At 45.5% G+C, this 22,780-nt stretch overlaps 7 pseudogenes; all 7 read left to right on the forward strand.

Annotated features, from left to right (window-relative positions):
* Positions 1-8,576: 8,576 nt before the first annotated feature.
* LOC147660898 (5S ribosomal RNA) lies at positions 8,577-8,695 on the forward strand (annotated as a pseudogene).
* A 1,018-nt stretch (positions 8,696-9,713) lies between these two features.
* On the forward strand, positions 9,714-9,832 carry LOC147660899 (5S ribosomal RNA; annotated as a pseudogene).
* A 319-nt stretch (positions 9,833-10,151) lies between these two features.
* Positions 10,152-10,270, forward strand: LOC147660900 (5S ribosomal RNA; annotated as a pseudogene).
* Positions 10,271-10,609: 339 nt separating this feature from the next.
* Positions 10,610-10,728, forward strand: LOC147660901 (5S ribosomal RNA; annotated as a pseudogene).
* An 8,431-nt stretch (positions 10,729-19,159) lies between these two features.
* On the forward strand, positions 19,160-19,277 carry LOC147660902 (5S ribosomal RNA; annotated as a pseudogene).
* Positions 19,278-20,055: 778 nt separating this feature from the next.
* LOC147660903 (5S ribosomal RNA) lies at positions 20,056-20,173 on the forward strand (annotated as a pseudogene).
* Positions 20,174-20,510: 337 nt separating this feature from the next.
* Positions 20,511-20,619, forward strand: LOC147660904 (5S ribosomal RNA; annotated as a pseudogene).
* The last annotated feature ends 2,161 nt before the right edge of the window (positions 20,620-22,780 follow it).

Below are 22,780 nucleotides of genomic sequence, written 5' to 3' on the forward strand. Positions count from 1 at the left end.
GGGCCATCAGTTGTGTGTTCCCTCTCCGGTGATCATCTCTACCAATGCCAGCAGCCTGGGGTGGGGAGCTGTCCTGAGGTCTCTTTCAACTCAGGGGTTGTGGAACCGGGTGGAGTCTCTCTATTCTTCCAACTGGAAGGAGCTGACTGCAGTTCAGGTGGCTCAGTTTCATTTCCTCCCTTCCATCAGGGGTCGGGCATGTGTGTCCAGACGGACAATCAGGTCACAAGGTCTTTTGTTTGTCATCTGGGGGGAATGGTGTCTTCCCTCTTTGTCCTGGCCAGGGAGGTTGGGTTATGGGCGAAGTGGAATCTTCTTTCTCTGACTGCAGTCTTTCTTCCAGCTCAGTTGGAGTTTTCCGTTGTCTGTGTCTCTGTGTCCCTCCCCCACGGTCTTTAAGGAGGTTTGTCTGAGGTTCGGGCCCCCTGGCTATGACCTGTTTGCCACGGAGGACAATACCCTTCTTCCCCTCCTCTGCTACTTGATTCCGTCTTGGAGGGCCTGGGCCATGGATGCCCTTTCGATTCCCTGGCCTGGGGGTCTCCTGTATTGTTATTCATGAATCCCCTTAATTCCCAGGGTGTTGCAAAAGGTGGTCTCCGGCCATGCTCGGGTTCTTATGGTGGCTCCGGGTTGGTCGAGGTGTCCATGGTTCCCTCTGCTTCTTCAACTGTCACTGTTATCAAGGCTGGCAATGTGTACTGTTTTTTCAGCTTGTGTTTTGCTTGTGTCAGAAATGTAACTAGTTTCCCGTTTAGCTGTAGTTCTTTAGGGTTGAAACAAGCAATCACAGCCTATCTCCGGGTTCGAATACCTTGGAGATTGAATTGCAATTTGAATAGGAGTGCCCTCTCCTTATTTAGGTTAGTGCTTGAGCAGATTAAGTGTGCCATGTCCTCGATACCATTGCTGCACAAGCGGCAAGTCGTCGAGGATTGCCCCCGCAGCCACGGTGGGAGGTGCAGAATAGCTGGTAGAATTCCCAAACGGTATTTCTAAAATATTTCATTTGTCTTCCTAGAATATCCCAGGCTAAAATAAGTCTTTGTACCAGGTGATTTGTATCCATTGATTGTCATCCAGGCGTGGCTTCGCAAAAACAGCTTTGCCGTCCAGTAGGGAGAGTATCCTTATCACCTTTCTCGCTGCTTACATGAAATCTATGTGGGTGGTTTGAGTTTTCCAGATTTCAGAAAGACCGGTAGTAATCAGAGAGTCATTTAGTAATTGTTTAGCCGGTGAAGTTGCTCTGAGCTGTAGATCTTGTGAAAGTTGATGATTCAAAGTATTTGGGGGTGCGTTCCTGATTTTATGCCAGCAGGTTATGTAAGTCCTTGCCTTTCTAGTTAGACCAAACTCTAGCCGAATCTGCGCTGGAGAAACATAAGTTTGAATGTTGAACAAGACTCTATAGGCCTTTGCTATAGTACTGCCCAAGATTTTTCAGTCCCTTCCTTTCAGGGCTTCACTTCAATAGGTGATGGTGGGTAGAATTTTGGATTGTGCTACCCAGAGGAGCGGGGAAAAAATAGGACCTGTTAGTTTAGATTTCAACTGCCTCAGTGTTGTTGCAATGGCCATCGGTGAAATTCTTGAAGTATGAACGACCAGGTTGAAGTTGGTGAAATAAGTTGTTTATTCATCAATAAAGAAGATCCCATCCAACAGGCAATTAGCTGGCATCAACTGACACAATATGCTTCAGGCTTGTCCCAAGACTTATGACATATCAATATTCCAATGACATATACAACATTCCAAAAGACTAGGAAAGAGATTAGATTAATAAGATAAATGAACATGGAAATACTACTAACATACCAAGTATAGTAGTATTACCAGAATACCACACCATCCCTTTCCAACAGATCATCTCGAGCTGGCTGGCAAATTGACCACCTTCATTGATGATTACACCTAGATATTTGTAGTTCAGGGTGCTGGCGATTACCATATTTTGCAAGTGCCAGGTATATGTGCGTCGTTTGCTGCTTTTTATTGACGGAGGTTTTGTTTTCTCATAGTTCACTTCAAGGGAGTTTTCCACAGCATACTCTTGCATTTTGTTGAGGAGGCGTTGCATGCCCACTTGAGTGTGTTTTGCTAGGACCACCTCATTAGCATATAGAATGCTGGAAATGGCCTTACTGCCCAGTCGAGAAGCATGCACGTTGCATGAATCCAGGGTTTGTTTCATGTCCGCCATGTAAAGTTTAAACAAGGTCGGGGTAAGCATGCATCCTTATCTGAGCCCCTTAGTGGGTGGGATGGACTTTGAAAGATTTGTGCCTTTGCCTATTTTGACCTGCACCCATGTGTCTGTGTGGAGGTGTATTAGCAGGTTCAAAAGTGCTGGCAGGATTCCCCAGTTTGCCAGTCTCCTTCACAGTCATGCTTGGTCTACATAGTTGAATACTACCTTGACGTCGTTGAAACAGAAATGAAGCACCTGTTTTGTTGTCTTTGCCATGTCTATGAGCAGTGACATGGTTAATATGTTGGTTGGTGCGCCTGTGTCTGCAAAATCAAGTTTTGTTTGAGGGGATTATTTCATTCTCCTTTGCACAGTCTTGAAGATCTGTCAGTAAGGTTCTTGCAAAATATTTGGCCTCAATATCCAGCAGTGCAATCAGGTGTAATTTTTCGGGCAGGATTTTTTTTTGCCTTGTGAATTGAAGAGATTATAAACCCATCCAGGATGCTGGCAATTAACTGAGCTGTCTGATCCTCCGGAAAAGAGGCTTTAGTGTACCGGACCAGAACTCAAGGTCTTGTTTGAAGAGGGCCGGTGGGATCCCATTTGGCCCCGGTGCTCCTTCTCTTCTTCCTTTTGAAATTTCGTTTTTTGATTGTTACCATGTGAGATGTGCTGTCCACTTCCTCCAGATTGCCTTTGAGTTGAGTAAGAAGTGTTGGTTCAAATACAGGTTTGTGCAGGAACCTGTCATTGTCTGCATGAATTGGGAGTCCATGAAATCTGTCCAGGTCTCCTCAGTGGCGGAGGGGGATTGCTCCTTTTGTATCTTGATCTGCATTGATTTTTGTTTGTTGTATTAAAACTTTGGTTTGGTTCCACATCCTTGATGTTTCACTGGTGTGTTTTTCTCTGCATTTGTGTCTGGAAATAGTCACCAGTTTGCTTGGGTATTATATCATGTGTGAGGATTCCATTAAGGAAGATGGATGGGGAGGTAATTCCCCGGTTACTCACTGGTAATCTTCATTGCCCAGAGACCTGGTCTACCTGGATGCATTCCTGAGTCCCGCCCCCCCACCAGACTATGACAGTTGACTAATTCCTGTTTTTCTTGTGTTGTTTGGCGTGCTATGTTCCAGGAAGTGATTAATTTGATCCTCCCTGTTGTGGTGGCACATGGGTCATGGGGGCCATCTTGGGAAAACTTTTTGAGTTTCAGCTAGGGAATTGGTTCTGCCAGAAGGGAGAAGCATCACGCGTGAGGACTACATCCAGCAAGACCAGGACTTGGAGAAATGAAGACTAGGGGTAAGTAACTGGGGAATTATTAGCTACTCTATTCCTACATTCCAACTATTAGTCCCAATACCACCCATTTGAAATTTATTTTTACCTCATCTGCTTTTTGCTGCTTGTACCGTCTATACGCATACAACACAGACACCATTACCTTTGCTGTTTAAATAGAGATCTAATTACCGTCATTTACTGATCCGCTAGTAATTGACAGGATTCAAGCTAAAAAGTTTACCAGCAACCTAAAAGTTCAGACCTGGATTTAAAAACACAACAACTCAATTTAGCAGCTATAAGTATTTTGATGCTGTAGCCATTTTGTTCTTTATGTAATTCACAATATTCATCACAATTCTAATGAATCCGACAATACTTTATAAAGATAATATCCCATTTATTCAAAAGTAACAATTCAAAATGTATTTTGCTGAAAATCACAGTCATCAATGTGACTTGAATTCGTAATGTTAAATGTTAAATAAAGAGTGGCCAACTGGGCAAGCTTAGCTGTAGACAGACTAATAGTAGTTGTACAGAGAGTCATAGCAGAGGCAGTTAGAAGGAACTTAGAGGCAGGGATAACCAGAATTTGGAAACAGATAGTCAAGGTCAAAGAAGCTTTTGTAAAAAATAGAATTAGGAAGTGGAACCATAATTAATAGTTCGGAAAAAATAAGGTGCAGTAAAAGTTAGGGAAATATAATTGTTCATATTAACCACTGGAGGACTTACTGGGGCCAGCAGCAGGGCCCTCGGTAGAGGAGCGGTCCTCGGGGGGTTGTCCTGCTGACTCTGACCCCTTCTTCTTGCCCTGGGTGGTGCTGATCATGTAAAATTTAATAAAGAAAGCAACAAACATTAATGAGTGCTGTGAAACAAAGAAATCATTTTTTTTAAACGCCCAAAAAATCATTTTAGGAAACAACAATTGCAATAAAATTGACCTATCTAATCAGATCGACTACTGGCTTGCAGGATTCATGGACCGTCTACTTATTTATGAACACTAATCCAATGTTCCGTAATCATTCTGATTCCAGAATACTAACGAAGCCTAAGTACCACCTGACCTAGACCACCTATTCCAGATGGGCCAATTGTTCAGTAAGTCTGCATTTCCATTTTTTTTTTGCTTTCAAAAATGCAGAGATGAGATGGAGGACACGGTGCATGCATACATTTGTGCATACACCAAATTGTTGGTTGGTTGCGTCTGATCGTTGTTCTGCTACTGACTGACACTGCTAAGCCTACCACTCACTAAACAAACTACAAAAGGTTCTACGGAGGACTGGGGTAAGCAGCACTCAGTGACAGAGGAGGCGTCACGCAGACCATAAAAAAATTATGAACTAATACTAACTAAACCTAGTATCCATCCGCCACTATTTCACAGGAGGACAATGGGAGGACTAGAGTCCCTCTAGCAATAGAATTACCTAACTTCAGTTCTCTAAAGTAAAATCTTACATTAATCAGCCCAAGCTAGCGCAAAGTTGCAAACAAGTAAGAGTAGCACCGAGCACCTGTGTCCTACAATCACAGAAGAGTTTTAAACGTAATTTACCTGCAGCAGTAATCTTGTTATTCGTCAAAAATTATACACAACAATACTTATACTACTATATATTAGCTACTCACCAAGCCCCACGATCTCGACACCTCGCTAGTCCAACAGGTCCTGCGCCCGGTCCAGGATGTCTGACCACCTGTGGGCCAGCTGGTTATGGGTGCGCCGGACCCCTGAGCAACAAAACACTGCCCGGCGCACCTTCGCCCACCGACGGTGATGCTCCTGGGTAGGGTACCCGGAGCCGGGCCTGCCGCCTGCTGCCAAGGTCAAGGGGAGGTGGCGCTGGATAAAAAAAACAGGGCGGCCACCTCCGCCTTGCCAAAAAGCTGCCGGGCCTGCACCCCTGCAGGGCACATTCTGCCGCAAGGCAGGCGGCTCTTGGGCGCCGGCGCCTTGCCCTTTGAGCCGGTGGTGCTGCTACCCTTTGCCATAGTTTTAGGTGTGTAGGGGGTGGAAAAGAAAAGTTAGAAGGAAAAAATAGAGTTAGGGGGAAGAAGTAGGAGCTTAAAGAAAGAAGTAATAGAAAACAGTAGAAAAGTAAAAAAAACACAATAAAAGTGAAAATAAAATGCAAAATACAAACTTAGGGACAGAGAGAGATAGATGTCAAATAAAAAAGGTCAGAAAAACAGTGTAAAAAACTAAGGATTGCAAGGATTGAAGGAGGATAGAAAATTAGGCCCAGAACCATAGCATAGAGTAAAAAACAAGATGGCCACGCCCATCGCGACCGCATGGGAAATTTTGCGCGATATTTCTAGCGAGCACGCATTAATTGTTGCGAACAAGTAAATCGCGTTCCCAAACATGACATGACATGCGCATCACGAACACGCTATACGCGACCTGGAAAAGGAAATAAGGCATTGCGAGCGGGTGGGACAATTGAAAAACAAGATGGGCGCGCACATAGGTGACCACATGGGTAAGTTCGTGAGATACTACCAATGAGCACGCAAACAGCGCCCCGAACATACACAACACGCTCCTGAACAAGAAAAACGCATCGCGAACAGGCGCACCAAGCAACTACGCACGCTCCCGAAGCTACTCGTAGCTCGCGTAGTGTGACATCTTCATGCAGGTTTGCGTAGCACGACTACGCGTACTAGGCCCAGGGTTACATTTTACTGGCTAAATCTGTAGTTTCCCTCCTAGAGGCCAATAGGTCTTGTCTTAAACTTCTGTTTTCCTCCTGGATAACTTCCAAAACTCCACCTAAATTCTTCAAGTCAACCACTTTAGCCATTCTGCTCAGGTGAGGAAAAAATTTATGGGCTCTTCCCTATGTCAAAGAAACGTCTTACTTGAAGTTACCCAGGTACTTCACGGGAGCAGAATGGTGCTAAATCCCAATGCCTCTCTGAGTCTCCCTCCACACTCCCAAGAATGAATTTCAGAAGTATGAAGGAAACCCCCAGGGGGGGAAGGGGAAATTGGACAAAGAAGAGGCAGCCCTCGTCTTCTGATATCTGGTGTCTTCTATCTACTGCAACTGCTAGTGTGCTTGTGACGCAGTTTTCAGCAGCTAGGCACTGTAAAACAAATAAACATATTACCACATTCTAACTAAATTATTTACCTTAAAGTAATTTCTTTTTAACTGCTCCATGCTAACAATGTACCCCTAGAAAACTAGGCTTTTGCCTCTCTTCTTGTATTTGTAGTTTTTATTGTTGTTCTTTTCGGGTGTTGGGTTTTGGTGTTGTCTTTTATCTGTAAAATTCACAACAGCTTTAGTAATCTCTAATTTGCTGTCCTTACTCTAATTAGTTAATAGTGAATTTATTCTAACAACTACCGTTTTCTTTTAATGCAGGATTGTTGTTTTAAATACTGGGAAATGCTCAACAGGAACTGTAATTCAGGTAAGTCTTAAATACAATTGTTTACTACTCCAGTGTCTCAATAACTGTTCGTATTTAGTTTAACATTTAACATTAGAAAAAAGTTTTGGAAATATTTCTCAGATGCAATACTGTAGTCTTCCACAAGTCTTTTCTATTCTAAGCGGTACTTTCGTGACTAGACATATTTCTGTAGCCTTTTCGAAAACCTCAGGAATTTAAATGGTGCTGAGCTGACCGGAACGAAGATTTGGAATCTCTTTCTTCTTGACGAACAGCTCCAGAGAACCGACGCGATGGAGTCCTCACTCTATCGTCGGATTACCGCAGAAAACGAAACTACTCTAACACAGACGACAAACTAAGCACTGTTACTAGTGTAATGGTCTCGGTGGAGTGCGAACAGCCGAGGGTTAGCACAACACTCAGCTGTGCCTAAGACCGTGCGCTTACTGAATAAAGGCTGCAGCGCTAACCATTGTGCTAGCAGCCATTTTAAAGGAATGTTTTTTAAACAAATCTGTCCAGGACTGATGCTTTCGTTTTCAAAAGGAAAGTAGAGGTTTTAAACCACTTCTTTGTCTGTAACTAGTAATAGCCCCCACAACCAGACCTCTCTTCAGTTTTGAATCTAGATTCCTGACAATGGTAGACCGCCTGGGAATACCAGGTGCAGTAAGCTTTTTTTATTTTTGTTTTGCTTTATGTGAATGGGGGTGGCTTTTCTTGCTTAGCTTGGCCAGCAATGAAGTACAATGAAAAAAGCAAAGAGCGCCAAAGTCAGTGCTCTTCATGGCTACGGCCACACCTCCCTGAAAGCGTCTGATCTCAGAAGTTAAGCAGGGTCTGGCCTGCTAGTACTTGGATGGGAGACTGCCTGGGAACACCAGGTGCTCTATGCTTTTTTTTAATTTGCTTTAGATGAATGAGGGTAGAATGTCTTGCTTACTATGGCCTGTACTGAAGTTGAATGAAAAGAGCTAAGAATCCTAAAGGCAGTGTTATTCATGCCTACGTCCACACCACCCTGAAAACACCTGATCTCGTTTTATCCCAAAAGTTAAGTAGCATTGGGCCTGGCTGGTATCTGGATGGGAGACCGCCTGAGAATACCAGGTACTAGGGGCTTTTTTTTAGTGTTTCTTGTTTTGCTTTAGGTAAATTAGGGTGGCTTATCTCGCTTACTATAGCCTGCACTGAAGTAGAATGAAAAAAGCTAAGATCCCCAAACTCAGTTCTCTTCATGCATATTGCCATGCCACCCTGAAAGCACCTGATCTCGTCAGATTTCAGAAGTTAGGCAGCGTCAGACCTGGTTAGATCCAGGATGGGAGACCCCCTGGTAATACCAGGTGCTGTAGGCTTTTTTGTTTTGTTTTGCTTTAGTTGAATAAGGGTGGCTTGTCTAGCTTACTACGGCCAGCACTGAAGTAGGATGAAATAACCTAACAGCACCTAAATCAGTGCTCTTCATTCCTATGGCCAGGGAAGTTAAGCAGTGTTGGGTCTGTTAAGTTCCTGGATGGGAGACCACCTGTAATCCTGGTGAAGTAGGCTTTTTTCTTTTTGCTTTAGCTGTAGGAGGGTGGCTTGTCTTGCTTGCTATGCCCAACACTGAAGTAGAATGAAAAGAGCTAAGAGACCCAAAGTCAGTGCTGTTCATGCTTACGACTACACCACCCTGAAAGCACCTGATCTCATCTGAACCAAGAAGTTAAGTAGGGTTGGGCCTGGTTAGTACCTGAATGGATGACCGCCTGGGGATACCAGGTGCTGTAGGCTTATTTTAAATTATTGTTTGCTTTATTTGAATGGGGTGACTTTTCTCACTTATTTTGTCCAGCACTGAAGTAGAATGAAAAAAGCTAAGAGCCCCAAAGTCACTGCTCTTCATGCCTACAGCCATACCACTCTGAAAGCACCTGATCTAAGAAGGTAAACACTGTTGCACCTGGTTAGTACCTGAATGGAAGACCACCTGAGAAAAAAGGTTCTGTAGTCTTTTTTTTGTTGCTTTAGGTGAATGAGGGTGGCTTATCTCGCTTACTATGGCCAACGCTGAAGTAGATTGAAAAAAGCTAAGAGCCCCGAAGTCAGGGCTCTTCATGCCTATGGCCACACCACCCTGAAAGTGTCTCATCTCAGAAGTTAAGCACTTGGTTAGTACTTGGATGGGAGACCGCCTGGGAAACCAGGTGCTGGATGGGAGACCGCCTGGGAACACCAGGTGCTGTATGCTTTTTTTAAATTTGCTTTAGGTGAATGAGGGTAGAATGTCTTGCTTACTATGGCCAGTACTGAAGTAGGATGAAAAGATCTAAGAGCCCCTAAGTCAGTGTTATTCATGCCTACTTCCACACCACCCTGAAAACACCTGATCTCGTCTTATCTCAAAAATTAAGTAGCGTTGAGCCTGGATCGTAACTGGATGGGAGACCGCCTGGGTATACCAGGTACTGTAGGCTTTTTTTTTTTTTTAGGTAGATGAGGGTGGCTTGTCTTGCTTACTATAGCCAGCACTGAAGTAGAATGAAAAAAGCTAAGAACTCCAAAGTCAGTGCTCTTCATGCATACTGACATACCACCCTGAAAGCACCTGATCTCCTCTGATCTCAGAAGTTAAGGAGCCTCTGGCCTGGTTAGAACCAGGATTGGAGAACACCTGTGAAGTATACCAGATACTGTAGGCTTTTTTGTTTTGTTTTGCCGTAGGTGAATGAGGGTGGCTTGTCTAGCTTACTACGGCCAGCACTGAAGTAAAATGAAAAAGGCTAAGAGCACCAAGGTCCATTCTCTTCATGCATACTGCCATACTAGCCTGAAAGTACCTGTTCTCCTCTGAAATCAGAAGTTAAGCAGCGTCAGGCCTGGTTAGTACAAGGGTGGGAGAACCCCTGGGAATCCCAGGTGCTGTAGGCTTTTTTGTTTTGTCTTGCTTTAGGTGAATGAGGGTAGCTTGTCTAGCTTACTACGTCCAGCACTAAAGTAGAATGTTAAAAGCTAAGAGCACCAAAATCTATGCTCTTTATTCCTAAGGCCATACCACCCTTAAAGCCCGATCTCAGAAGTAAAGCAGTGTTGGGCCTAGTTAGTTCCTGGATGGGAGACCACCGGGGAACCCAGGTGCTGTAGGCTTTTTTTCTGCTTTAGGTGAATGAGGGTGACTTGTCTTGCTTACAATGGCCAACACTGTAGTAGAATGAAAAGACCTAATAGACCCAAAGCCAGTGCTTTTCATGCTTAGAGCCACACCTCCCTGAAAGCACCTGATCTCGTCAGATCTAAGAAGTTAAGCAGGGTCGGGTCTGGTTAGAACGTGAACGGGAGACCGCCTGGGAATACCAGATACTGTAGGCATTTTGTTTTTTTTTTGCCATAGGTGAATGAGGGTGGTTTGTCTAGCTTATAATGTCCAACACTGTAGTAGAATGAAAAGACCTAATGAACCCAAAGTCAGTGCTCTTCATGCTTACAGCCACACCACCCTGAAAGCACCTGATCTCATCTGATCCAAGAAGTTAAGCAGGGTCGGGCCTACTTAGAACGTGAATGGGAGACTGCCTGGGAATACCAGATACTGTAGGCATTTTTGTTTTTCTTTGCCGTATGTGAATGAGAGTGGCTTGTCTAGCTTACTACGGCTAGCACTGAAGTAGAATGAAAAAAGTAGAGAGCACCAAGGTCAGTTCTCTTCATGCATACTGCTAAACCAGCCTGAAAGCACCTGATCTCGTCTGATATCAGAGGTTAAGCAGCGTCGGGCCTGGTTAGTACCTGGGTGGGAGACCCCCTGGGAATACCAGGTGCTGTAAGCTTTTTTGTTCTGTTTTCCTTTAGGTGAATGAGGGTAGCTTGTCTAGCTTACTACGGCCAGCACTGAAGTAGAATGAAAAAAGCGTAGCGCACCAAAATGTGTGCTCTTCATTCCTAAGGCCATACCACCCTCAAAGCACCTGATATCGCCTGATCTCAGAAGTTAAGCAGTGTTGGGCCTGGTTAGTTCCTGGATACGAGACCACCGGGGAACCCAGGTGCTTTAGGCTTTTTTTTTTTTTTGCTTTGGGTGAATGAGGGTCGCTTGTCTTGCTTACAATGGCCAAACACTGTAGTAGAATGAAAAGACCTAATAGATCCAAAGTCAGTGTTCTTCATGCTTACAGCCAAACCACCCTGACAGCACCTGATCTCGTCTGATCCAAGAAGTTAAGCAGGGTCGGGCCTGGTTAGAACATGAACGGGAGACCGCCTTGGAATACCAGGTGCTGTCGTTTTTTAAAACTTTTTGTTTTGCTTTATGTGAATGGGGGTGGCTTTTCCCACTTACTTTGGCCAGCACTGAAGTAGAATGAAAAAAGCTAAGAGCCCCAAAGTCAGTGCTCTTCATGCATACTGTCATACCACCCTGAAAGCACCTGAACTCATCTGATATCAGAAGTAAAGCAGCATCAGGCATGGATAGAACCTGAATGGGAGACCCCCTGGGAATACCAGATACTGTAGGCTTTTTTGTTTTGTTTTGCTGTAGGTGAATGAGGGTGGCTTGTCTAGATTACTACGGCCAGCACTAAAGTAGAATGAAAAAAGCTAAGAGCACCAAAATCTATGCTCTTTATTCCTAAGGCCATACCACCCTTAAAGTACCTGATATAGCTCGATCTCAGAAGTAAAGCAGTGTTGGGCCTAGTTAGTTCCTAGATGGGAGACCACCGGGGAACCCAGGTGCTGTAGGCTTTTTTTCTGCTTTAGGTGAATGAGGGTGACTTGTCTTGCTTACAATGGCCAACACTGTAGTAGAATGAAAAGACCTAATAGACCCAAAGCCAGTGCTTTTCATGCTTAGAGCCACACCTCCCTGAAAGCACCTGGTCTCGTCTGATCCAACAAGTTAGCTACGGTCGGGCCTGCTGAGTACCTGAATGGGAGAACGCCTGGTAATACCAGGTGCTGTATGCTTTTTATATTTGTTTTCCTTCATGTGAATGGGGGTGGTTTTCCTCACTTACTATAGCCTGCACTGAAGTAGAATGAAAAAAGCTAAGAGCCTCAAAGTCAGTGCTCTTCATGCCTATGCCCGTACCACCCTGAAAGCGTCTGATGTCAGAAATTAAGCATAGTCGGGCCTTGTTAGTACGTGTATGGGAGACCGCCTGGGAATACCAGGTGCAGTATGCTTTCTTTTAAATTTGTTTTAGGTGAATGAGGGTGGAATGTCTTGCTTACTATGGCCTGTACTGAACTAGAATGAAAAGAGTTAAGAGCCCCAAAGTCAGTGTTCTTCATGCTTTCGACCACAATACCCTGAAATCACCTGATCTCATCTGATCCAAGAATTTAGGCAGGGTCGGGCCTGGTTAGTACCTGAATGGGAGACTGCCTGGGAATAATAGATAGTGTAGGCTTTTTTTATTTTTGTTTTGCTTTAGGTGAATGAGGGTGGCTTATCTCGCTTAATATGGGCAGCACTGAAGTAGAATGAAAAAAGCTAAGAGCAGCAAAGTCAATTCTCTTCATGCCTACGGCCATAACACCCTGAAAGCACCTGATCTCGCCTGATCTCAGAAGTTAGGCAGTGTTGGGCATGGTGAGTTCCTGGATGGGATACCACCAGGGAACCTCTTTTTTGCTTTAGCTGAATGAGGGTGGCTTTTCTTGCTTACAATGGCCAACACTGTAGTAGAATGAAAAGACCTAAGAGACCCAAAGTCAGTGCTCTTAAATCTAACAGCCACACTACCCTGAAAGCACCTGATCCCATCTGATCCAAGAAATTAGGCTTGGTCCGGCCTGGTTAGCACCTGAATGGGAGACCGCCTGGGAATACAAGGTACTGTAGGCTTTTATTATTTTGGTGTGTAATCCCGCGCTGTTCGCAAGCGGGAATTCCAAGATGGCACCGGCGACTAGACCACCAGACCAAGAACTAGACAGTCTAGTCTTTCCTGAAGGGGAAACCCCAGCCCGGAAGGCGGAAGAACAAATAGCGGGGAAGGAGAACAGAGCGTCGACCTATGCTCCTTCCGAGGATTGCGAAACCGGAGAACAGAACAAAACCCCGACCCTGAAGGAAGACGCCGATTGTTCATCAACACAGAACCGCCCAGTGGCAACGCACACAATTCCAGCCCACCCAAGGTTCTATCCTACGACTCACTGACGCTATATCAACTGCCAGGGTTCATCCTAATATTCCCAGCTCAGTGCTCCAGAAATATCAAGAAGGGTAAGACCCTAACTATTTATTTGTAAATTTTGAGAGGGTGGCCACGACTGCCAGCTGGCCTTCCGAAAGGGGGGGTCAGTATATAGCCCCCTTCCTTTCCAGTGAATTGCAAGCCGCCTATCAGAGCGCTCACCCCGCTGGTCTCACACCCTACCCCAAGATAAAGAAAATTATTTTTGAAAGACTGGGATATTACACAGAATACTATAGGTCTGAATTACTCAAGGAGAAGTGGGTGGCGGGCGACAACCCCAGAGCCCTGTACTATCGGGTCAGAGACTTGGGAGAAAGATGGTTACAACCTAGCCTCTCCACTATGGAGGAGGTTTCAGAAAAGGTATATCTAGAGCAGTACCTGGAGGCCCTTCCTACCAACACCAGATCTTGGTTAAGGCAACACCCGCATTTGACTGTACAAACAGGGGTGGAATTGGCCTGTGCCTACCACCGATCCCCAGACTTTAGAGCCCAACACATAAAAGCACCTCCAACCCTTACCCACAGAACACCCCTCAGACAAACCAAGAGTAGAAGTACCAGCGTAGGAAGAAGGGTGACGAAACCACCTACACAACTCTTCCCTTCGACCTCCAGTATTCAGTGTTTTAAATGCATGGAGTGGGGGCATATAGCTAGACACTGCCCAGTAAAAAGTGAGACGGCAGAACCTATGGAGGTTGGTTTGACCCGGGGAAGGTTATTAGGTACAGGAGGAACTGAGCCCCGATATAGAAAGACCATCCGTCTAAACGGCCGGTCTATTGACGCTCAGTTTGATACCGGGTGTCACCACACGGTAATATCCCGAGATCTGGTCCCCATTAGTCAAATTAGAAGTGAAGCCCAAATACAGGTATCCTGTGTCCATGGGGATGTTCAGCTATACCCAGTAGCCAATATCCTTAAGAACATAGATGGGGAACCCCAGGTGCGACAGGTCGGCAAAGTCCCTGCTCTCCCGTAAAAAGTTATAATGTGAACAGATCTTCCCCGGTTTGAGGAGTACTTGGCTAGCTTGTCCAAAAAGCCCCCTGAGACAGAATGGCTGCAAGAAGCACCCTTCTCTGCCTCTGAATTTCCGCGAAGCGAGTCCAAAGTTCCGAAGTCCAGGTCGGAGAAAGGAAGGAGGCGGTCGCTTATGAAAGATCCCTATGTCCCCCTGTTACTTGTCTTCTTTCCTCCCCTGAAAAGAGCGAGTGGCCGGCCCGTAGCTTCAGGATGGCTCAACGAGAGGACAGCACCCTGACCCATGCTTGGAATCAAGCCCACAAAGAGGACCCTAACAAGGTATGACCATACTTTCCTATTAAGAGGGGTCTCCTTTATCGGATCGTGGGACTCCTACTTCACAAAGGGAACAGCTCCTGGTTCCACTTGAGTTCAGGGAACATGCTTTGCACATAGCGCACAGTCTGGTTGAGGGTGGTCACTACGGGCAAGAGCACACTCTGCGCTATTTATTAGAAAAATTCTACTGGCCTGGGGTTTACAGGGAAGCCACAAGGTTTTGTGCCTCTTATCCTAGATGTCAGTTAATCAACCCGTCCACAGGCAAAAAGGTTGCGTTAAAGCCCTTGCCTAAAATCGATGTACCCTTCAAACGGGTGGGCATGGACCTCGTAGGCCCCCTTTTACCCTTATCCCGGGGTCACCAATATATGCTAGTTTTGGTTGACTATGCCACCCGATACCCTGAGGCGATACCTCTAATGAGCATGACCACCACTGTGGTTGCTAGAAATTCCCGACCGACCCTCAAGTTCCCATCTGTAAAATGGTCCAATGTAGGGGAAACACTCACCAATAACGAAAGAGCACAATTATATAGTCTGTTGGACAGCTTTCCAGGCGTTTGCTCCAGCACCCCAGGGAGAACCACTTTAGTGTACCATGATATAAAAACAGAAGCAGGGACAGTCATAAAGTTACAACCCTACCGCATACCTGCTGCCAGATGACAGGCTGTGGAACAAGAAGTAGACTCAATGTTGCGGGCAGACATAATAGAGCCCTCACAGAGCAATTGTTGTTCTCCGGTGGTTTTGGTGGCCAAACCGGATGGTAGTCTCCGGTTTTGCATTGACTTCCGCCAACTAAACGCACACTCCAAATTTGACAGTTACCCTAGGCCAAGAGGTGATGAGCTTGTGGAGAGACTCGGAGGGGCCCGTGTGATGTCCACCATCGATCTAACCATGGGCTATTGGCAGATCACTCTCCATCCCGCTGCCAGTGAGAAAAACATCCTTCTCCACACCCTCCGGCCTATACCACTTAAGCATGAGCAAATTTTGCGAATCTGGCATTCGCGAATCTGCGTATTTGCGAACTCGCAATCCGCAAAATCCGCAAATTCTCGCGAATTTGCGGATTTTTTTTGTGTGTTCGCAAGGGTTTCTGCCAGTTCGCGAGGGTTTTGTACCAGTTCGCAATTGCGAACTTACTTGTCGGCTCTCAACGGTCGCGACTATGTTGTTTCTACGTCTGGTTCATCATCACAGGTTCACAGCACCCTCTGTTTCACCACTGCCACACCGTTTCACCCATGCCACCCTCTGGTACATCAATACCACCCTCTGGTTCATCACTGTAGATTTTGGGGCAGAAAAGCAAGCACACCTGCCCTGCTTCAACTGACATGAATTAATTTGGGGTTGATTTATTAATGTGTCACTGTTTTAAAATTCCAGTCTGGCACCTGCTTCCTTATCTGTAATTTGCTTTCTGTTGCAGTGCAATTTTTTTATCCAGGACCTTTGTGGCCTACTTGTAGCTATTCTATGAGCCTGCTGTGAGGGTCAGAGCAGGGTCATAGAATTGTTGCAACTGGCAACTGAACTCTGGAGGGGCCCCAGTCAGGAAGCACTACAGGGAATGGTTACTAATGATGAGTTTGAACTTTTGCACCTGCTGAGTGCTTTCAGTTTTGCAAAACTCATTTTTCTGCAGAACAGCAACTGTAATGCCCCAAACAAACTTACTTGTGAAAGTTGATTTCTAATCCAAAAGTGATCCAAAGAAAGTCAAAAGGCCTCAAATCCAAAAGAGTGCAGGCAAATGTCAACCTGAGGAGTTATTCTGATAAAAATCATCATTTTCAGAAGGTCTATGCTGCTTGCTAGTGGATTTCTTGTGCAGAATTGCAAATTTTGTAATTTCGCGAGTGCGAGATTGTTGCTGCCCGCCGCACCTGCATGTTCGCAATTGCGAACTCTCGCGATGCGTCGCCAAACTCCCCTGGGATCCAGCAGCAAGATCCAAAATGGCGCAGCACTCGCAAAATATCGAGAAAAACAACTCGGCAAACGCTGAATGACGGTAAGTGAACGCCGCACGCCGCAATATTGTATCACCAAGAAGAAAAATCCGCTGCGTGCGAATTTGCGGATTTTCGGTAAATTTGCGAGAGTTCGCGGATTGCGAATTTACCGAAAATCCGCAAAATCCGCGAGCGGAACGGATTTTCCGCCCATGCTTAAAGGTCATGCCCTTTAGACTGCACATAGCCCCTGCAACTTTCCATAGATAAATGGATGTCATTCGACAGGTTCACCAACAATACGCAGTAGCTTACCTGGATGATATTGTGGTATATAGCCCTGACTGGGAGACACACATAGAGCACCTTCGGCATTTCTTCGCGTCTCTCCACCATTCGGGTCTAACGCTCAATCCCAAAAAGACCACCTTGGGAACTAACCATATAGAATATTTGGGGTACTCCATTCAAGATGGAACATTGCAACCACAAAGCACCAAATTAGAAACGATACAGAACATACCCCAGCCAACCACTTAAAAGGACATATGGGCCTTCCTTGGACTGGTAGGTTATTACCGGCACTTTATTCCAGACTTTTCCTCCATAGCCTGCCCTCTAACTGACTTGTTAGTGCATCGATACCCCAACAACAGGCTAGAATGGACAGACCTCCAAAAAAATAGCTTTCAGGCCCTGAAAACCCTATTGTGCCAAGCCCCGGTACTGATGTGTCCCGATTTCAGAAAACCCTTCGTCCAACAAATGGACGCTTCTGAACGTGGATTAGGGGCGGTCCTATCTCAACCTTACCAGAAAGGCGAACTGAGTCCAATATTATACCTCAGCCGTAAGTTGTTCCAACGAGAGACCCACTACTCAACAATGGAAAAAGAATGCCTGGTCATCAAGTGGGTTATGGGGGCCCTGCAATATTATTTGTTGGGTCGCCTTTTCTTTTTGGTTACTGATCACGCCCCTCTCACCTGGCTTGCCACTCACAAGGACACGAACCCTAGGATACTCTGATGGTTGCTATCCTTACAACCTTTTTCTTTTCAGACCATCCATGCACCCGGCCGAGCTCAAGGGAATGTGGATTTTCACGATACCCGTCAGAAACATGGCCCGAACGTCCATGCTTAGAATAAAGGCAATGTAGTCCCTCGCTCTTCGTGAGTGGGACTTCCAAGATGGCGCCCGGGACTAGACCACCGGAACAAGAACTAGGAGGTCTAGTCTTTCCTGAAGAGGAAACACCAGTCCGGCAAGCGTAAGAACAAATAGCGGGGACGGAGAGCGTTGTTCTACGCTGCTTCGGAAGATTCCAAACCAGGAGAACAGAACAGAACCCCGACCCAGAAGGAAGACGCCAAGACGACCGAGAGTGCGTCAACAGCAGTGGCAACGCACATGAGTCCAGCCGACCCGGGGAAGAGGAGGAGGGTGGCAAGACTCCGAGAGCCACGACCCAGGAGAGCTGGTACCTTAGGCAAGTACCGTTTTTTAGCTACTTTACTGTGGGCTGGTGGAGGGCAGGATGGTGAACAGCCACCAGGTCCACTTCTTTCCCCCTACTTTTTTCCATCCTCACCCAGTGCACCAACTCTCCCTCTAAGCCTTAAACACACTCCTGTTTGTGGGTGTCGCTGGCGGTGTGTTAACCAGCCAAAGCCTCTGGTTGCTGACACTGTTATCCTTTTGTTTACCTTGAGGGTGCGGGCCACGTACAATACCCCCGGAAATCCTGGCAACAAGGAGGAGCCCAAAACCTCGTCCCTGGAGGGAAGATCACCGAAATAGCCCTCCCTGGGATACGTTGACTGGACTAGCTTCGGAGGAGCTCCATTTCTGTTCCCCCCCTAAAAACCTCTCTTCCCTTCCTTTCTAGGACCCCACACAACATATATACTGTCCCTAACCAACAGGTCAATAAAACACTCACCACCCCTCACTTTTGTCTCTTCATCCTGTACACCTGGGGGAACACATTTTGCTTGATGTGAATGGAGGTGGCTTTTCTCACTTACATTGGCCAGCACTGAATTAGAATGAAAAAAGCTAAGAGCCACAAAGTCAGTGCTCTTCATGGCTACGCCATACCACCTTGAAAGTATTTGATCCCAGAAGGTAAACAGGGTCTTGCCTGGTTAGTACTTGGACGGGAGACTGCCTGGGAACAACAGGTGCTGTATGCTTTTTTTTTAATTTGCTTTAGTTGAATGAGGGTAGAATGTCTTGCTTACTATAGCCAGTACTGAAGTAGAATGAAAAGAGCTAAGAGCCCCAAAGTCAGTGTTATTCATGCCTACGTCCACACTACCCTGAAAACACCTGATATTGTCTTATTTCAAAGGTTAAGTAGCATTGGGCATGGTTAATAACTGGATGGAAGACTGCCTGGAAATACCAGGGACTATACGTTTTTTGATGTTTTTTGTTTTGCTTTAGGTAAATGAGGGTGGCTTGTCTTGCTTACTATAACCAGCACTGAAGTAGAATGAAAAAAGCTAAGAGCCCCAAAGTCAGTTCTCTTCATGCATACTGCCATATCACCCTGAAAGCACCTGATCTCGTCTGATTTCAAAGTTAAGCAGTCTCGGGCCTTGTTAGAACCAGGATACGAGACCCCTTGGGAATTCCAGGTACAATAGGCATTTTTGTTTTGTTTTGCTTTAGGTGAATGAGGGTAGCTTGTCCAGCTTACTACGGCCAGCACTGAAGTAGAATGAAATAACCTAAGAGCACCAAAATCAGTGCTCTTCATTCCTACAGCCATACCACCCTCAAAGTACCTGCTCTTGCCTGATCTCAGAAGTTAAGCAGCGCTGGGTCTGGTTAGTTCCTGGATGGGAGACCACCTGGGAACCCAGTTGCTGTAGGGTTGTTTTTATTTGCTTTAGGTGAATGGTGGTGGCTTGTCGTACTTACTATGGCCAACACTGAAGTAGAATGAATAGAGCTAGGAGACCCAAAGTCAGTGCTCTTCATGCTTACGGCCACACCACCATGAAAGCACCTGATCTCATCTAATCCAAGACGTTAAGTAGGGTCCGGCCTGGTTAGTACCTGAGTGGGAGACCGGATGGGAATACCAGGTGATGAAGACTTTTTTTTATTTTTGTTTTACTTTATGTGAATGAGGGTGGCTTTTCTCACTTACTTTGGCCAACACTGAAGTAGAATGAAAATAGCTAAGGGCCCCAAAGGCACTTCTCTCCATGCGTACCACCCTGAAAGCATCTAATCTCAGAAGTTAAGCATGGTCGGGCCTGGTTAGTACCTGGATGGGAGTCCGCCTGAGAATACCAGGTGCTGTATGCTTTTTTTAAAATTTGCTTTAGGTGAATGAAGGTGGAATGTCTTGCTTACTATGTCCAGTAATGAACTAGAAGGAAAAGAGTTAAGAGCCCCAAAGTCAGTGCTCTTCATGCTTTCAGCCACAATACCCTGTAAGCACCAGATTTCGTCTGATCCCAGAATGTAGGCAGGATCGGGCCTGGTTAGTACCTGAATGGGAGACTGCCTGGGAATAACAGATGGTGTAGGTTTTTTTAATTTTTGTTTTGCTTTAGGTGAATGAGGGTTGCTTATCTCGCTCACTATGGCCAGCACTGAAATAGAAGGACTAAAGCTAAGAGCACCAAAATCAGTGCTCTTCATTCCTACAGCCATACCACGCTCAAAGCACATGATCTCGTCTGATCTCAGAAGTTAAGCAGCGCTGGGTCTGGGTAGGTCCTGAATGGGAGACTACCTGGGAACCCAGGTGATGGAGGCTTTTTTTTTTGCTTTAGGAGAATGATGGTGGCTTGTTTTGCTTACTATGGCCAACACTGTAGTAGAATGAAGAGAGCTAAGAGACCCAAAGTCAGTGCTCTTCATGCTTCTAGACACACCATCCTGAAACTATCTGATCTCGTCTGATCCTTGAAGTTAAGTAAGGTCAGGCCTGGTTAGCACCTGAATGGGAGACCGCCTGGGAATAGCAGGTGCTGTAGGCTTTTTTTTCTATTTTTGCTTTGCTTTATGTGAATGGGGGTGGCTTTTCTCACTTACTTTGGCCAGCACTAAAGTCTAATGATAAAGCTAAGAGCCCCAAAATCAGTGTTCCTTATGGCTACGGCCATACCACCCTGAAAGCACCTGATGTCATATGTTAAGCAGGGTCTGGCCTGGTTAGTACTTGGATGGGAGACCGCCTGGGAACACCAGGTGCTGTATGCTTTTGTTGTTATTTGCTTTAGGTGAATGTGGGTTGGATGTCTTGCTTATTATGGCCAGTACAGAAGTAGAATAAAAAGAGCTAAGAGCCCCAAAGTCAGTGTTATTCTTGCCTGCGTCCACACCACCCTGAAAACACCTGATCTCATCTTATCTCAAAAGTTAAGTAGAGTTCGGCCTGGTTAGTAACTGAATGGGAGAGCACCTGGGATTACCAGGTTATGTAGGCTTTTTTAATGTTTTTTTGTTTCGCTTTAGATAAATGAGGGTGGCTTGTATTGCTTACTATAACCAGCACTTAAGTAGAATGAAAAAAGCTTAGAGCACCAGAGCGTTGGGTCTGGTTAGTTCCTGGATGGGAGACCACCTGGGAACCCAGGTGCTGTAGGCTTCTGTTTTTTGCTTTAGGTGAATGAGGGTGGCTTGTCTTGCTTACTATGGCCAACATTAAAGTAGAATGAAAAGAACTAGAGGTGACATGGTGAGGCGGTTCTGGTTGTAGTATCGCATGCAAAGAGGGTAGAGTCTGCGATTCTTGCAGGAACTCTGGAGTAACATTCCTAACACTTTGTTGGAGTGTCACATACATGAATGGGTCCATAGCTGTGGGTGTGTTTTCATGGAAGAACGGCTCTTTTGTTCAGAACTCCCCATTCTTATACAAGTCTCCCCATGTCTGTACATTAAGTTTATCCAGTACTTGCCTGCATGCTAATTTGTAAGTTACTTTCAATTTTGGATGGTACTTTAAGGGTAGTGGGGGTGAATATAGCTATGCAACAAAAATTATCCAGCTTTGTTGCCAGCTTTCGCCAAGCCATGATGGTACTTGCCACTGTGGTGGGGTCAGCGTCTCGCCTTTTAGTTTGTGTCGCGATAACCCCGGACAGGGGCGTTGGGTCCATATATCCTAACTTGACTGCTAAATCTGGCATATATGGGGGGGTGGAACTAGTAGGCACCGTAATGTACCTGCGTGCAAATGTAGTATAGTTCTACGTCAGGTGCATCAAACCCTCCTCGTGAGAAAGGGAGGGTCAGTACTTCCCATTTCAGTCTGAGTTACTTGCCTCCCCACACTAATCGGATCATCTGTGTTTTCAGAGCTGCAAAGTATGGTTGCCCTGAATTATAGGGAATATTAGTAAACAGACAGAGTACTTTGGGCAGTATCACCATTTCTATTAGAGAGAATCTTCCTACCATGGATAACGGCATAGCTACCAGCGTGTAATGGAATCCGTCAGATGTCCAAGGTTGTACCATAATTAATGTGCATTAATTTGGTTTTATCTCTAGTGATCTTAATACCTAAATATTTAACCTCCGTAATGCTTCATTCTAAGGGATAGTCTAACGTATAACGAGTGATGTCATCTGTGAGGGGGAATATTTGTGATATGCTCGAATTAATGTTTATCCCAGAGTGTTCCCTGAATGTGATGAATTCGTGCAAAATTGGATTCAAATACTCTTGTGGATCTCTGAGATATAAGGTAATGTCATCTGTGTATAACGATATTAAAACGTGCCTAGTGGCATATCGGAGTGCCCACTCCTTGATATGTTGCCTCAGTTTTGCCGCTAAGGACTTTATGGCAAGAGCAAATAATAGTGGGGATAGTGGGCAGCCTTGTCGCGTGCCCGGAGTTATACGGAATGGAGACGAGTGTGAACCATTAAGAAGAACAGTGCCTTGAGGCTGGTAGTAGAGGAGTTCAATCCATTTAAGAAAACTAGGGGGCAATCTCATATGCCAAAGCCGTCAACTCTATAGAATCAAACGCATTAGTGGCATCTAGAAAATCTGCAACTGCGGCTATATCGGGATCTATATCCTGCATTGTCGAGAATAGGGTAGGGAGATTATGGGATGTTGCTTGCCCAGGTATAAATCCAGCTTGGTCCAGCAATACAAGGGACCCTATTAAAAGATCCAATCTATTAGATAGAACTTTGGCCAAAATCTTGGTATCACAGTTAATTAAGGAGAGTGGTCTGTAAGGCTCACAACGCTCTGCTGGTTTGCCAGGTTTAAGCAATGAGGTTATCATAGTCTCCCATGGATAATGGAAGTATACCCTCCTCATCTGCTTCATCAAACAATTTTTTATAAATGAGGAGTAGGTGTTCCGCATATGTTTTGTTTAACTCCACTGGGAGA

This window comes from Lissotriton vulgaris, unplaced genomic scaffold (assembly GCF_964263255.1).
Source record: "Lissotriton vulgaris unplaced genomic scaffold, aLisVul1.2 SCAFFOLD_3269, whole genome shotgun sequence".
NCBI lineage: Eukaryota > Metazoa > Chordata > Amphibia > Caudata > Salamandridae > Lissotriton > Lissotriton vulgaris.